Genomic DNA, 15,938 nt, shown 5'->3' with positions numbered 1-15,938 from the left:
ACTATAGTTTTCTGTCTACAGAATTGGGATGATTTTATAGTATTACCTCATAAGGCTATTGCAAGTAACAAATCATTCATCTCATATATATAATCATATATATAGTCCACCCAAATCAGTATATGTAACTAGTCTGCACTCAATTATAGACTTCTTTCCATAATTTTCCTTTGACATGAGGGATTGTAATTTTACTCATGATTTACAGAATAATTTTCAGAATATAGAGAGATCTTCCATTTACACATCTGGAAGAAATAGCATCCCTATGAATGTCAGAATTAAAATACATTCAATTTTAGTTCTCATCTGAAATTTAAGTGGATCTTTAACATGAACTTTTGCCAGACTCGAAAACAGGTAGTAATTCAACACGTCGGACAAGCATTTCAAGTCTGGCTGAGCCTTGAAGAATGGGAAAAAAGGAAGTGGAGGAGACTCCCCCATTGGGCGATAACACCTCCCCACCCTGCTCATAACTCAGACAGCTCTCTGCTTTGAAGAGCAGAGGGATAAAAAGAAATGATAAGAAAATTAAGACTTTCTTGCAACTCTGCCTTTCTTAGAATTTCTCTTTCCATGAAAGTCTCCCTTTCTCTTTTCAGTTCTTAGCCTATCATTCAAGTTCATGAAAATTTCCCAAGATACTCAGCCCACAGTCACCTCTTAGTCTCACAAACTTTTGGCCCTTATCATCCTGCCATTAATTTGGATATTAATCCAAAGCCACCCTCTGATAACTCCTCTGGTGCTTTAATATTTTGCTATTACTTTCCCTGTGTTTAATATTTTGTTTCCCAACTAGATTGCAAGTAACTTGAAGTCCCTGGAAGATATCTTCTTCTTCTTTTTTTTTTTTTTATTGGTTGACCAAAGAAAGAAAAGGCAATGCAGAAAAAGAAAGTAAACACTGTAATTCAGAAGAATTCGCTAGAACAGCTCAAATACCAGCTTTGCTCCACAAGCCCCACCCCAAAACTAAGCAGGACTGAAAGAGCCAAAGCAAAGTACTAACAAAGCTCAGTAAATATTTAGCTTGAGTACAGCGATAGATTGCTAACTAAACTTTTTGCCTCCAATCTCTCCTGTCCAATCCATTCTTCACAAGACTGCTGGAGCTCTCTTACCTATGCTATTGAGGCACTCAATAATCAGTTGCTTAACTGAATTTATTAAGCATATATTTTTTGCTAGGAAAAAGTTACGTTGGTGATTTAACAACTGTATCAATGTCGTACTGTCAGTGAAAAGACAGAACTCTGGCAATTTAAAGTATAAGAATGTCAGCTTAGGACACAAGGTCGGTATAAGGTATCCAGGTCCTGTTTAAATTCATCAGGACAACTGCAAACTACAGCGCGTTTCTGTTTACTGTTCTCTTAGCAACTCTGGAAAATAATAACTCTTTTTCTACATCACACTATACAAAATATATAGTTTGACCATTAGTGATCTTACTGGAATAATACTGATGTTAGAAACTGTAATTCAGAAAATATTACACATAAAATAGGTTCATTCATTCAATCAACAGGTAGATATTCAGTACCTTCTACATTCCACATACCAAGACTGATAAAATTACAACAGATAAAACAAACACTAGGACGTTATGAGAACCCTGTATCTTGTTAACTACAACAAAATAAATGCGTATAGGGAAGATCATACCTTTTGAATCAGTAGGGCGTAAGCAGGAAACGGATGGCACATTCAAATGAAGGAAGTTTGAGAAGAGTATAATGTGAGCTTTTGTGAGCTGGGAGGAGGAAACTCCAGGGCCAGTATCTCTGTGAGGTATTTGTGAAGAGAAGGGCTCATCATGACCCTTGTTCTGAAGGCACAGTGGGCAAGGGTGCTCGTTGTTAGAACTGGAGACAGAAAGCGTGCTGGTGCGGAGGTAGGTGGGCAGAGCTGGAACCTCTGACGTGGGGCTGGGACCTGCAGGACACATGTCCCTCTCATTCTGGGTGCTGCCTCCTACGCCTGTCTGGAGGTCAGACAGTGAGGAGTCTCGCTGGTGGGGTCCACACAGTTCAGACACCCCAGCTGCAGGGAAATTGCCGAGAGCAGAGCATAGATCCAGAGATGCTGCTGCTCAGCATCCTTTTAAAAACTTCATCACCACTAGGGATGCAGTCAGTATGGATTGGTTGAACAGTACAAATCATTCATGAATGAGTGACTTAAAGTAATGCATTTTTAAAACAGCACATTCTACTGAGATTCCTAAGGCAGGGTGTCAGAGCAGCTATCAAGACTGATACTTTTTATAGAAAAAGGAAAATTAAAGAAGGAAGAAGAAAAAGATGGTTTAGCTGTATACTACTACTACTTTCAGCCATGTATGCCCATTGCTTACCATTTATGCCTAATTCCTATGTAGCACAATAATGTGTATCATTAAACATATGTAATATTCACTTCATAGTAGTCACTTTGCAATGTTAACGTCACACAATTAGCTCAGTCTAAATTGGGGCAGTTTTTGTAGGTTTTGGCTCATATAGGATAGTCTCTCTTTTAACTCAAAGTAAGCAATTTGCTTCAGTGATACTCTGTCCAATCAAATGGTCTCCAGCACCCAGGAAATGAAAAAAAAAAAAAAGTAGTAGATCCTTTCAAAGTAATATTACTTACTTTAGTTGTGCTCAGAGCCAAATCAAAGTCCAGGATTGGGTTATCAACTCATTCCAGTCATGATATTGAGTAGGGAAAAGCTCATGCCAGACCCTTTATAACTCTTAAGTCATGGAACTCAGAATGCAGTCAACTGCCACCAGAAGGATCAAATGGGCAAGGGGTGTGCTATCTTTAGCAAATGCATTCTGGTCTCTAAGACCACACTCCACTTTTTGCACTTGAACTAGTTCTTAATTGTAGCGTAAAACTGGAGACAAGCTGACCTACCCACAAACACCAACGATTAAGGTGATTATGATGTGTTAGTACTACATGTTTGCATGTCTAGTAATGACTCAGACATCTTATTACTGAGTTTTTGCATTCATTGCAAAGATATTTCATAAATTTTTTTCCTTGATAAAGGGAAAATAGATTTGGTTTACAGATTCCAGATCCTTTAAATTGCCAAATAGAATGCCTGAAATATACTATAGGTTGTTCTAAAAAGGTTCAGTTTAATTGTATCAAAAGCCATAATTCAGCAGTGGGCCTAATACTATAATTAAAGGAGGTTCAAGGTACTATGTGGTAAGCATTTAAAGGATTAATCTACTTTAAAGAGATGTTCCTTTGATCCCAGGGAAGAGTTGAGTTGCTATGCCTCACATCTGGATAAAGATCTATACTCAGAAATGTCAAAGTGTGAACATGTGCTGGGGCACGGGCCATATTTCACCGCCTTACAAAATACAAGAATGTCAGGGATTCCACTCCTCCTTGGGGATTCATCTAGGATCACAGGACCCCTTACAGTTACTGTCTCCTCATTGCAGGCCTTCACTTGTGATCAGAGGGGAGGATGGTTATATCAAGACCCACTATGAACCCAGTGAGAAAGCAACATGGTGATATGGAGGAAGGCCAGTTTCACGTCATCCTTGCCTGATGTGTTATCTGACCTTTAGACAGTTTGCCACTGTTGTAGGAAAGGCTGCTAAATTAGCCACTTAAATATCAACAGGCATTCATTGGCTATCTGTGGTAAACAAATGATGGAATTACGACAGCTTAGGGTATTTTTTTATGGGTTAAAAACACTTCCTATATAATAATAGTGGAAGTATAGCTACCCTATATTGCTTGCCTATTTTCTACTACATACTTAATCAGGATTTTAATTCATTGATCAATCTTGTGAGGTATTCCATATACCCATTACATAGCTGGGGCTTCCCTGGTGGCTCAGATGGTAACGAATCCACCTACTATGCAGGAGACCTAGGTTTGATCCCTGGGTTGGGAAGATGCCCTGGAGGAGGGCACGGCAACTCACTTCAGTATACTTGCCTGGAGAATCCCCATGGACAAAGCAGCCTGGTGGGCTGCAGTCCATGGGGTCACAAAAAGTCGGACACGACTGAGTAACTAAGCATGCACGCATATTACGTGGCTGAATGGAAACAGACATTAACCCACAGTCCCATAGTGCACATAGGAGGAGGAGCCTGGATTTGAGACCAAGGCTGCCCAGTTCTAAACCTTGCATGCTTCCTACTATTCTGCAAGCCTTAGCAACACATTTCAGCTTTTCAGTTATGGTTGTTTTTTTTTTTTTCTCCATGGAAATTTCCCAATTACCGCATACACATAAACCCACAGCTTATCCCTGACTCTCCTCCTGCTCTCTGTTCCTCTAAAACATCTGACTCAGAGTAATCTTCCTGAAGCAGCAAGATACTGAGGCTCATGAAGCAGAAGTTACTCTTATGTCACTTGGGACAACGACCTATGGGCTGTGGTCAGTAGATTACACCCTGGAAAGGTCAGAGTTTGGGGGGGGTCAGAGGTGATGACTCATACGATATCTTCTTTTTATCATGATTGGTTTTAAGAAATGTCAGAAATGTCCAGTCATCCAAGTTTTCTAAGAAATCTGCTGGCAAAATAATAGGTTTTTTTTTTCCCCCCAAAGTTTAAAAAAAATGCACTTAAGGTATTCTGTAACCCATTGTTTAGGGAGGACTGTCAGGAGTTAATAATTATAAATTTCTCCTTCCCAAGACTCACTCTGGCACCTGTGGCTTAGATCCCATCCCTTCCAAATTCCTCAAGAAACCTGTTACCACATGTTTTGCCTTCATCTCTAGAATCTTGAGTTTCTGCTTCATTCCACTTTTATTTTCTTCTGCCTTCACATTTCATGCTCTGCTGTCCCCTCCAGCTACCGTCTTCCTTCTCGCATTTCCATTGTTGAACTTTTTAAACAAGTGGTCTCAGGATGCTGCCATCACCCTTGCCTCAAGTAAGCCTCCCTTCAGCCTCTGACATTCGGCTCCCACCCCACCACCCTTTCCTGGATATGTAGTAGATTATTTCTTTGCCAAGTACATTGGACAGTCTTTACTCTTATCTCTGTGTCATGTTAATTTTAACTGCTCAATCCTCCTCGAAACACTGGCTTCATTCTTGGTTTCCTTTTGTCTCTTCCTACAAATTTCAGTAGCTTTTTTCCCTTCTATTTTCCCTTTGTGTTTGTTTTTTTTTTTTTAATTTTTCTATTTTAGAGTTTCTATGTAGTGCTGACTTAATCTTTTTTACTAATCTTTAGCAGCTTTATTGAGATATAATGGACATACAGTAAACAGAACATATTAAAAATATACAATTTGACGTTTCAATATATTTATACACCAATGAAACCATCACCACCATCAATGTAGCCATCACCCCCACAAAGTTTCCTCATGGCCCCCTGTAATCCTCTCTCCTTTCCACTGTCCTCCACTTCTTCCCTAAGCAACCAATTATCTAGTTTCTATCACTATAGATTAGTTTTCACTTTCTAGAAGTTTTATAAATGGTATGATTCAGTATTCACTTTTTTTTGATCTGACTTTTTTCACTCAGTATAATGATTTTGAATTACTACTGCATATATCAATAATTCATTCTATTTTATTGTTGACTTATGAATTCATTGTATAAATAGTATACTAGGATTGGCCCACTCATGTCAATTCTAACTACTCTTTGATAGACATGTGGATTATTTCCAGTTTTTTGGTTATTACATAGAAAACATCTATGAAAAGGTATGTGCAGGTTTTCCTATGAATTATATGCTTTCAGTTCTTTTGAGTAAAAATCTTGGAAATGCAAAAATCATGAGCGGTATATTTACCTTTTAAGAAGCTGGTAAACAAATCTCCAAAGTGTTCTACAGTTTACATCCCCACCAGCAGTATGAGAGTTTAATTTCCTTCAGATTGTTTCTAGTATTTAGTATGGCCAATATTTTAATTTTAGCTGTTCTAATAGACGTATGGTTGTATCTCATTGTGGTTTTAATTTGTATTTCTCTAATGACATTGAACATCCTTTCACATGTTTGTTATCTGTATATCTTCTTTGGTGAAATGTCTTTTCCAACTTTTTGTCTCTTCTTTTTTTGTTTGTTTTCTTATGTTGAGTTTGAGAATTCTTTATTTATTCTGGCTACAGGTTCTTTATTTATTCTGGCTACAGGTCCTTTATCAGATATATGACTTTCAAATATCTTTCTCCCAATCTTCTTATCAGAGTCTTTCAAAAACGTTTTAAGCTTTGATGAAATTCAATTTATCATTTTCTGTTCTGACGGATCATGCTTTTGGTATTGTATCTAAGAAATCTTTGCCTAACCTAAGATCACAGAAGTTTCATGTTTTGCTTTAGAAATTTTAAATTCTACATTTAGATCTGTGATTCATTTTTTAGTTTTAATATATGATGTAAGGTATGAATCAATGCTCATTTAATGGCATGTGGATATCCAATTGTTCTAACATCATTTGTCAGAAAGGTTATCCTTTCACATTTAACTGCTCTTGAAAATATGTCAAAAACCAGTTGTCCATATGTGTATGGATTTTCTATTTAATTTCACTGCTTTATTGGTTATTGCAATTATATCACAATGTCTTCATTGCTGTAGCTTTATAATAAAATTTTAATTTCTTCACCTTCTTTTTCAAGTTCCCCAAGTGTGGTTATTCCTGTTGGAACTATTGTTGACTTGAAGTTGAGCTTTCTCTCTAAATATGACTGGCCTTATTTAATTCTGGAAACTCTCTCCCAATTCCCATAGACACTTTTTTTTTTTTTGCTAAAGAAACTTAAAAAAAAAAGCAGAACCACTAATCCCAGTTTCTCTTTTTCCAAGCTTATAGCTCTGCCACTGTACAGATGACTATAACTATACTTGGAAATCTCAATTCTTCAACTTTTCTGGAATTCTCATCTGACCTTTCCCATTAGTTCTCCCTCCTACTCCATGGAGTCACAAAGAGTTGGACAGGACTGACCACCACCACACACACACACACACACACACACACACACACACACACACACACACACACACACACACACACACACACACACACACACACACTCACTCACTCACTCACTCACTCACTCACTCACTCCACTATGTCAGCACTGCCAACATCCTCCTGTCTGTCCCTCAGACCTGAAACTTCATCTGTGACTTAGCTCTGTCCTACTTCCCCTAATCCAATAAATCACCATACCCTGGCCATTTTTCTTTCATTCAAAATAATTTTCATTTATGATTTCTTCTCTTTTCTCATGGTTCTTATTTTCACTTTTCTCATGCCCGAATGACTGAAAACCCAACAGACCATCCCATTTTCAGACTCCCCCTGCCCAAGCCATTTTCTCAGATTTATCTTTCTAAAGCAAATTTGTTCTCAAGGCAAACCCCTACCCAGAAGTTTTCCTTTCTAGCTGTGTTTTCCTCTAACTCTCTTGACTTGTTCCAGTCTAGCTGGTTTTTTTACTTTCATTTACACACGAAACTAGCTAGTTTTTAAAACAGTGTTTTCCAAGTAGAGCGGAATTTTCAGTAACATTTACTTAAAGACATTGTAGCAAGGCTGTGAAATCCAGACACATCACAGAATTCGGTTTTCTGTCCTTTTATTCTATTTAGATTATACCTTTAGAGTTTTCTATGAATTGAAAGGCATCCGATCATTTGACACTGAAAGATTTTATTTAAACTTGTCCCTTGCCATCTATTCACACAAGAGCCTACTATATGTTAAAAGAACAATGAAAATTAAAAAAGTCTAGAGTAAGTTCTCTCATGTCTCTAAGAAACAAAGTAGACCGATTGGACTGGTCATCTACAGTGAAGAGGACAGATTTCTGTGACTATAGCAACTAAAGGATAATTTTCAGAAGTGACAGGTTACTAAACACCCGCTTTCTTCAATTAAAAGTTCAACAAATTTAGTTAAGTTCAGTTAAGGTAAATGCCCAATTACTCTTTAGACTTCCTGACCTTAATTGAAAGTCATGGGCAAGTACATTTGTCAAAATAGAAACAAACTATAAAAGTTTACTTCCTTGTGATATTTTGCAGAAGAAATAAGAAATAAAACACTTTCTAATAAGTATATTTCTTCAGGGAAAAGTAATATTTGAAGACCAATTATTCTGAGAATTTAAAAAAAACAAACATTAGAGACATCTGTAGATACATAGGGATATGAACTAGGAAACATACCTTCTCCTAGTTTTCAAAAATGGTGATATCCTAAATATGGAATTATTCATATTGTGAAAATACCATGATATTGTAAGAGACAATACCATGGTCAGTTTTTCTGACATAAAATTCTTAATTCTTTCAAGGCAGGTATTTATCTTCTTCCCATTAGCGCTTAAAAAAAAAATACCTTATAGTAAGTGCATACATATGTACTTAAAAATTGAACTCAATAATACTATTTTCCAAAAATTAACAACACTGACACAGTTAAACAACTGGTTTCAAAGGGTCAATTTGATGTGAATTTGCAGGAAGAAAATAAATGAAGCAATTTAATTTCAAGTTCAACTTTTTCTAAGCTAACAAAATAAAATGGAAGACCTGTATTAGAGCAGGGGACCTGTGAGATAATTTGCAACTATGTAATGTAGATTTATTTATAAATGTTGCTAAGCAGTCAACATTAAGAAAAAATGATAAACTGAGTACACTTTAGGAGTAGAAAGATATTTTTCCCCCAAGGAGGGCAAGTTTTTTTTGAAACCTGCATGTTTTCAAAGACGTGCAGGTTCAGGTAAGGCACTTGTGTGGGGTAAAGGTGTCATAATCAGAACACTGGGGGCCTGTGAAATGTCAGTTCTACTTCATTTCAAAGTCTAGGAGAACTGAGTTTCCTAGAACTCTCATGAGTACAAGACGACTAGCTTATTTTTTTATCTTCCCACTTCATGGGTGAGGAGCGAGGGTCAGAGAAAGGTGGTGGCCCTGTTAACCTCACATAACAAGCTAGCCCGCACATTGCCTGACTGCCCAAGGTCTATACTGCATTAACTTTCACCTGCTCAGGAAAAGTGCAATGCTTTGTTTGGATGAAAACACAAGGATTCAGGTAAGCCAAACCAAACAGCTCAGCCAAGCAGATGATTCAGCTGTTTAGGACTTCGGCAGGCAAATGGGGAGGGGGTGGGGTGAGGAGAACTTGGCTATTCCTCAGAAAACTCAATTTCCTAGTCCCCAAAAATCATCAGGAAATTTTAATTTTTAATAAAAGATACACGTGATGATGCAGAGTAGGTAGAGAAACAGTTTGAAAAGAGACTGAGAAATCAAATTTACAAGTGGTACATGGCATGTGATTTCTGATCATTTTAGAAAGTGAATTTGAACATCAAGAGGTTTGAACAGACTTTAAAAGGAATGGAGAGGGAGGAGAGAGAGTGAACTTGTCCATTTAAGCATGTTTTTCCCCCAGTCCTTACTGCTCATCTGAAAACAAGAAGTAGAGCAGGTCAGGAAAGGGGTTATGGTTAACACTGCAAGATGAAAGATAAGCAGCCAGGCAGTTAGAAGCCAAAGCATTTTATCTAGAAGAGCAGGTCTGGCCTTGTTTCCATCTTGATAAGAATTAGATTGGAGAGCTTGTTTGTCTGTAGACTAGGATGGGGTGGCCGGGCTGAAGAAAGGGGACAGGGAAGTCAGGGGCTTAGTTATGGAGTTGTGGCAAACCACTAATGTAGTGATAAGTCCTTCTTTTGTGTTGGATGTCTACCTGAACTTTGAAATTGTTAGACTTGTCTGTTTAGATAACACGGCTGTGTTTCTTTCAAATGTGCAGACTTAAATATCTAGAAAGTTTAAGTGACCTGAACAGGCTTATTATCCTCGTTTAAAATATTAACACAATGGCTAACTGGTTAAGCCACTGACTCAAAACTTGAAGGAAATGACATTAACTCCTCTTTTTAAAAAATTTTTTCAGCAGTTTTATTTATTTTTAATTGGAGGATAATTGTTTTACAAGGTTGTGTTGGTTTCTGCTGTAAAACAGTGCAAGTCAGCCATAAGTATATGTTTCCCCTTCCTCTTGAGTCTTCCTACCCCTCCAGATCATCATAGAGTGCCAGGCGGGCTCCCTGTATTATATAGCAGCTTCCCTCTAGCTATCTATTTTACACATGGTCGTGTATATACGTCAATGTTATTAACTCCTTTTAAAATGGTATGCTTACCTTCATTCTGAAGCATATGCACAAAATACTCTGGATTACATTTTAAAGTTATGTTTTTATCCCACTTCAAACCCCCAACACATTACAATTATAGGAGCTTCTACTTTCTGACGATTGAACTGCTTGAACAGGTTTTTTAAATGAAAATTAAAAACTTCTGAAGTCATCAAGTTTCAGTCTCGGTGTTCTTGGAAAAGAGACATGGCTGCAAGTTTTCCTGGGGTTTTACTTGCTACTGCTTTTAGTATCTCAGTTTCTCAAAGAAACAAGAAATCAGAAGTTCAAAAGGAAATTATTTTTTTAAGTAGGTCTTCAGAATTATCTTAGTGGCTAACTGAAATGAATTTAGTGTGATAAATTTACTGCTCATGCCATGAATTTACCGTTCATGCCATGAACTGCTCAAGTAGGGTTTGAATATGTCAAATGATTAACACAGGAGGAAGCATCATAAGACGGATATAATTCATACATTTGTTGGGGTTTATAATCTATACTATCTGAGAGATAAAGTAGAACACTTGTAGTCCAATGGTTAGATAATAAAATAAGTTTGTATAAATGACAGGTGGGGAGAAAGATCTTAAAACAATATGCTCTTATCTTGGCTACTTAACAAATTGTCTGACATCTTGGGTCTTATCTTCTCTGGACCCGAGGCTGTCCTATAGGTAATTAGCTGGACACCGCACTGATGACCAGGAAGAGAGTCCACAACACCCTATAAAGAAAAAACCCTTTCTAGAGTGCTCCCAATTTAAAATCTTTCCTTTTTAACCTCTTGCCTTTGGCTGTTTAGTAAAGTTGTAGTGGTACTGAAAGTCTGAGGCCAGAAGAAATTTTAACGGTAATCAATAATAATAATGATAATATAAAAATAATAGCATCCCTCTTATAGGAAGCCTCCCAGGTTACAAAAGTCTCTAAGACATTTTGCATAAGCTGTTTTTCCATTGGTTATAAATATGCTCTAACTAGTAGGCCCTTCCTCTATTTCCTTTCACAAACAAATTTTGCCTAAAAGAATTATACAGTTATTCTATAGCCTAACTTCCAGGATGTTTTAACTTTTTCTTCTAAAAATAATATGTGTATGTATATATACATGTGTGTATATATATATATATGTATATGCACACACACAATTTAGAAATGTGTGCAAATTTAAAAGTAAAAAAATGCATAATCAAACCATTGAGCTATGAACACTTTGATGTACAGCTTTTAAAAATTTTTCATATATACATATGTACACATTGTTTATTCACAATGGAGGCACTGACTTCATTTGGTTTATAATTTTTTCTAATTATAAATTATCAATGTTTTTCCATAATGTTAGTTACCAATTTTTCATGGTTTTGTGCGTGTGTGTGTGTGTGTGTGCGCGCGCGCACTCTCTTTGCACAACTCTTTGCAACCTCACGGACTGCAGCCCAGCAGGCTCCTTTGTCTGTGGAATTTTCCAGGCAATAAAACTGGAGTGGGTTGCCATTTCCCACTCCAGGGGGTCTTCCTGACCCAGGGATCGAACATGCATCTCTTGTATATCCTGCATTAGCAGGTGGATTCTTTACCACTGCACCACCTGGGAAGTAGCAAAAGATACTGATAGTAGTTATCACTGTTGCATGTTATCATAAAGCATAGATTTCTTAAATCAATCTCAAGTCATTAGATATTTTAATTATTTTTGTCTATATTTAACAAACACTCAATATAAAATATAGTATTTACTCACTTAATTCTTGTCAAACTCAATTAAGTTATAAGTCTTTTCTGATTATGGTAGTCCTTTTACTATATTACAGATAAGGAAGTTGAAACTCAGAAAAGTTATGTAACGTACCCAAGGTCACAGAGCTAGTAAGTGGCAGATTTACATTCAAGTTTAGACAGAGGAGCCTGACAAGTTACAATCCATGGAGTCGCAAAGGGCAGGACACGACTAAGCGGCCTCGCATGCACACACGTCTGACTCAAGAGTGAGTGCTCTTAACTACTGTGATGTAGTTCCTATCATAAATAATGCTGCAATAAACCTCCTCATTTCTTTTTCTTTTTTTTTCCTTTTTGAGAAAAATCCCTAGAATGAGAAGGCTGAATGCTGGCTTTTCAAATGCATTGGCAATTGACCTTCAAAAAGTTGATACTTCTCTTTCCCACAAGCTGTATATTTCTAGACCTTAGATAAAACTGAGCATTTTAATTTAGAATTAGATGTCCCGCTGCTGTAGTTCTCATTTGCAATCCTCTTGATTTAGTGGACTTTGTTCAGTCACCTTTGAGCACCCTTGGCCTTGGGTTATTTTCCCTCACTTGCTTCTCATGCAACTCTTTGCTGTTCAGTGTGAGATCACCCTCTGCTACTCCCCTCTAACTTGTGTTAACATTCCTTCTCTGTTTCCTTCACTGATACTTTCCCCTGACCTCCTTTTTAATTTTAGTGTTTCTTAACTCTCCTCTTGATTCTCTTCTCATGTTACAGTCTCCCTGGGAAATCTCATCCACCCCCATGACTTTAACAATTTAAATGCTAATACCATGCAAATCTTATCTCTTCCCAGACATCACCCCTAAATTCTAGACTTATGTATGTAACTGTCTATTAGACATCTTTACCAGGGATGTTCTCCAGGCTTTAAAAAACAGGATATATTTAAAATTGAGCTCAACATTTTCCCCCTAAACTTCCTCTTCATCTTGTATTTACCATCTGAATTTGATGTTACCATCACACAACCAAATATTTAATGTGAGGCTCATTGTAAACTAGCATTTACACCGAAGGGTAAGGATGAAGAGCAATGATTTTTGAATCAAGTAAATCTGGATTTGAACCTTACCTATGCTACTTAAAATCTGGAAGACCCTGGAAAAGTTTAACCTCTCTAAACTCCAATTTTATTTTCTGTAAAATGAGGATAAAAATACCCACTCTGCAAGGGTATTGAGAAGAAGAAATGGGATAGTATATATTACAGATGTTCTCAATGGAGTTCCTGATACACTATAACACTTAATAGAGAGTATGGCTATTGGGGGAATAATGTCTCACCTCTCGATAGGCAGGAAGTTGACCAAGAGCAATGAGAGGCAGCCCCTTCAGCTAACCATCCAATAATCACCTAATCCCACCAAGAAATTTATCAGGCCTGCAGCTAATATGCCCCCTAATATACTCCAAATCTGTAGCTAATATACTCCAAGAAGAGTTAGGGACCATAACAATCCCCCACCCACTGACTGGTAGAACCTTCCCTACTCCAGCACGCCTGGCACTAACCTGTACTAAAGTAACCTTTGGTGGCTATTGGACTCATTAACTGCTCATAACGGAGTAGGCAATGGCACCCCACTCCAGTAGTCTTGCCTGGAAAATCCCATGGACGGAGGAGCCTGGTAGGCTGCAGTTCATGGGGTCGCTGAGTCAGACACGGCTGAGCGACTTCACTTTCACTTTTCACTTTCACGCATTGGAGAAGGAAATGGCAACCCACTCCAGTGTTCTTGCCTGCAGATTCCCAAGGACGAGGGAGCCTGGTGGGCTGCCGTCTATGGGGTCGCACAGAGTCGGACACGACGGCAGCGACTTAGCAGCTGCAACTGCTCATAAATATCCCATGAATACATACATCTAATTATAACCAACTGAATTATGGGAAACACATGTGTGGTAGAGCATCTTGTTATATAACCTGCAGCTGTCAATCAAGAACCCCATGGATTATGCAAATGACCTGGCTTTAAAAACTCTGTATCCCAGCCCTCCAGGGCCATTTGCCTCCCTTGGCATGGCACACCTCTCTCTTGAGGTGTCTCTCTGTTCATTCTTTGTGTGTGCATTCAGTCGTGTCCCACTCTTTGCAACCTGTTCTTTCTCCCCTTATTGATAATAAACTCTCTTGCAATGGGTAAGACCTTAGATTCTTCTTTGTCCTTACCAAGAACTGAGGCCCACTGGAGGAAAAGTCTCCAGACTCTCCTTCTACTAACACCCTCACATTCAGTTGGTTTCTAAATCTTGTTGTTTCTAACTAACTTCACTCCAACAATCCTCTTTCTACCATCACTACTGACAATGCCTAATTAGGATCTAGTCCTGTCTCCCTCAGGGATTGCAATTTTCTCCAACTCAGTGGTCCTCTCCATTTTGTGCTGACATCAACACATAGGGTGATCTTCACATATGATTCATCCCCTCAAATGCAGTCAATGTCAAGTATAATTCTAGAAGTGTAGGCTATAACTCTACTCCTTTCTTTCCCATGCCATGAGAAACATACTAGAATAATAGTTAAGAGTGATGCTCCTAAAGAGGGTGACTTAAATCTGCCCCCATTTATTTCAGTCTGATATAAATTTGAGTACTAGATTTTCAGTAGCAAACTGTTTATAGCACATCTGTGTGCAACTACATCATTGTCGAAAGCTTTGTTAACCAGTTTCCTTTCCCGGTTTTCTTACCCTACACTAATCCCATCTTCCTCTTTATTGTCAAAGTGAGCTAGTTTCTATTATGTAGACATGACAAATGTTATGCATTTTCTATGGTGTAAAATACAACTTCCTTTGGTGTGGCACACAAGGCCCTCCAGACCTGGCCCTGTTTACCTTCAGGCTTTTCCCTTTCTATACGTCACCTTGTATACGACTCTTGAAACAGCAAAATAATGGCATTCTCATCTCCCTTTCTTCATCCCCCCCTCACTTCTCACCCCACTGTAGTCTGCCTGAGGCTCCAGAACTCCCTTAATGGTGACTTTCATCCTGGGAGCTCATGACCTATGTGTTACTAAGTCTGCTGGGGATCTTCACTCAAAAGTGATGGACACGTGGATGGGGAATACATGTTAATCCATGGCTGATTCATGTCAATGTATGACAAAAACCACTACAATATTGTAAAGTAATTAGCCTCCAACTAATAAAAATAAATGAAAAAAAAAAGTGATGGACACTTGGAACACTCCTGCTGCTTTGACTGGTCCTTTATTAACTGCATTTTGGCTTCTTTTTTTTTCCTACCCATCCTTCAACATTCTTCCCCAGGACTCTTTCCTATGCAGTTTTATTTTATTTTTCTGTTTTTCTTAATATTCTACTATCTTTGGGAGATCCTCTTTATGCTTTGTGGTTTCAGTTACCATCTGTATGCAAATATCAACAAATCTTTTTTTTTTTTTTTTCCTTCTAAGCCTTACCTCTTTCCTGAACTCTATATACTCAGTTGCTCATAGGACTTTTCCACCTGATGGTCTTATAAGTAACATAATTATGCACAGTGTCTCCAGAAGGACTTCATTATTCCCCTCACCCTCCCAAACCAACTGTATGCTCATTCAAGTTGCACACTTCTATAAGTGGAATCACCCACCAAATTTCTAAGTCAGAAACCTAGGAGAATCTATACTTGATCTCTGATACTCATTTATGAAACATACATTTCAACCAGTTATCATATCTTGATTATACCTCATTAGCATCTCTAAACCCCACCACATGTCTCCAAATCCAGTGCTACACCTTAATCCAAGCTGCCATCATTTCTTACTCAGATTAATTTATCTTCTTCCTCCAACTCTGCTGCTCCCTAACTGATTATCCTCAACCCTCAACCAGTTATTGGACTCTAATTCAAATCTGATAATATAACCCTCATAACTTAAAACCCTTCAAGATAAAGTTCAAAGATCTAAGATGATTGATAAGGCTTTCCAAGACTTGGATCTGGCCCCTCTTTACAG

This window comes from Cervus elaphus, chromosome 8 (genome assembly GCF_910594005.1).
Source record: "Cervus elaphus chromosome 8, mCerEla1.1, whole genome shotgun sequence".
Classification (NCBI taxonomy): domain Eukaryota; kingdom Metazoa; phylum Chordata; class Mammalia; order Artiodactyla; family Cervidae; genus Cervus; species Cervus elaphus.
Note: the sequence above shows the minus strand (reverse complement) of the source record.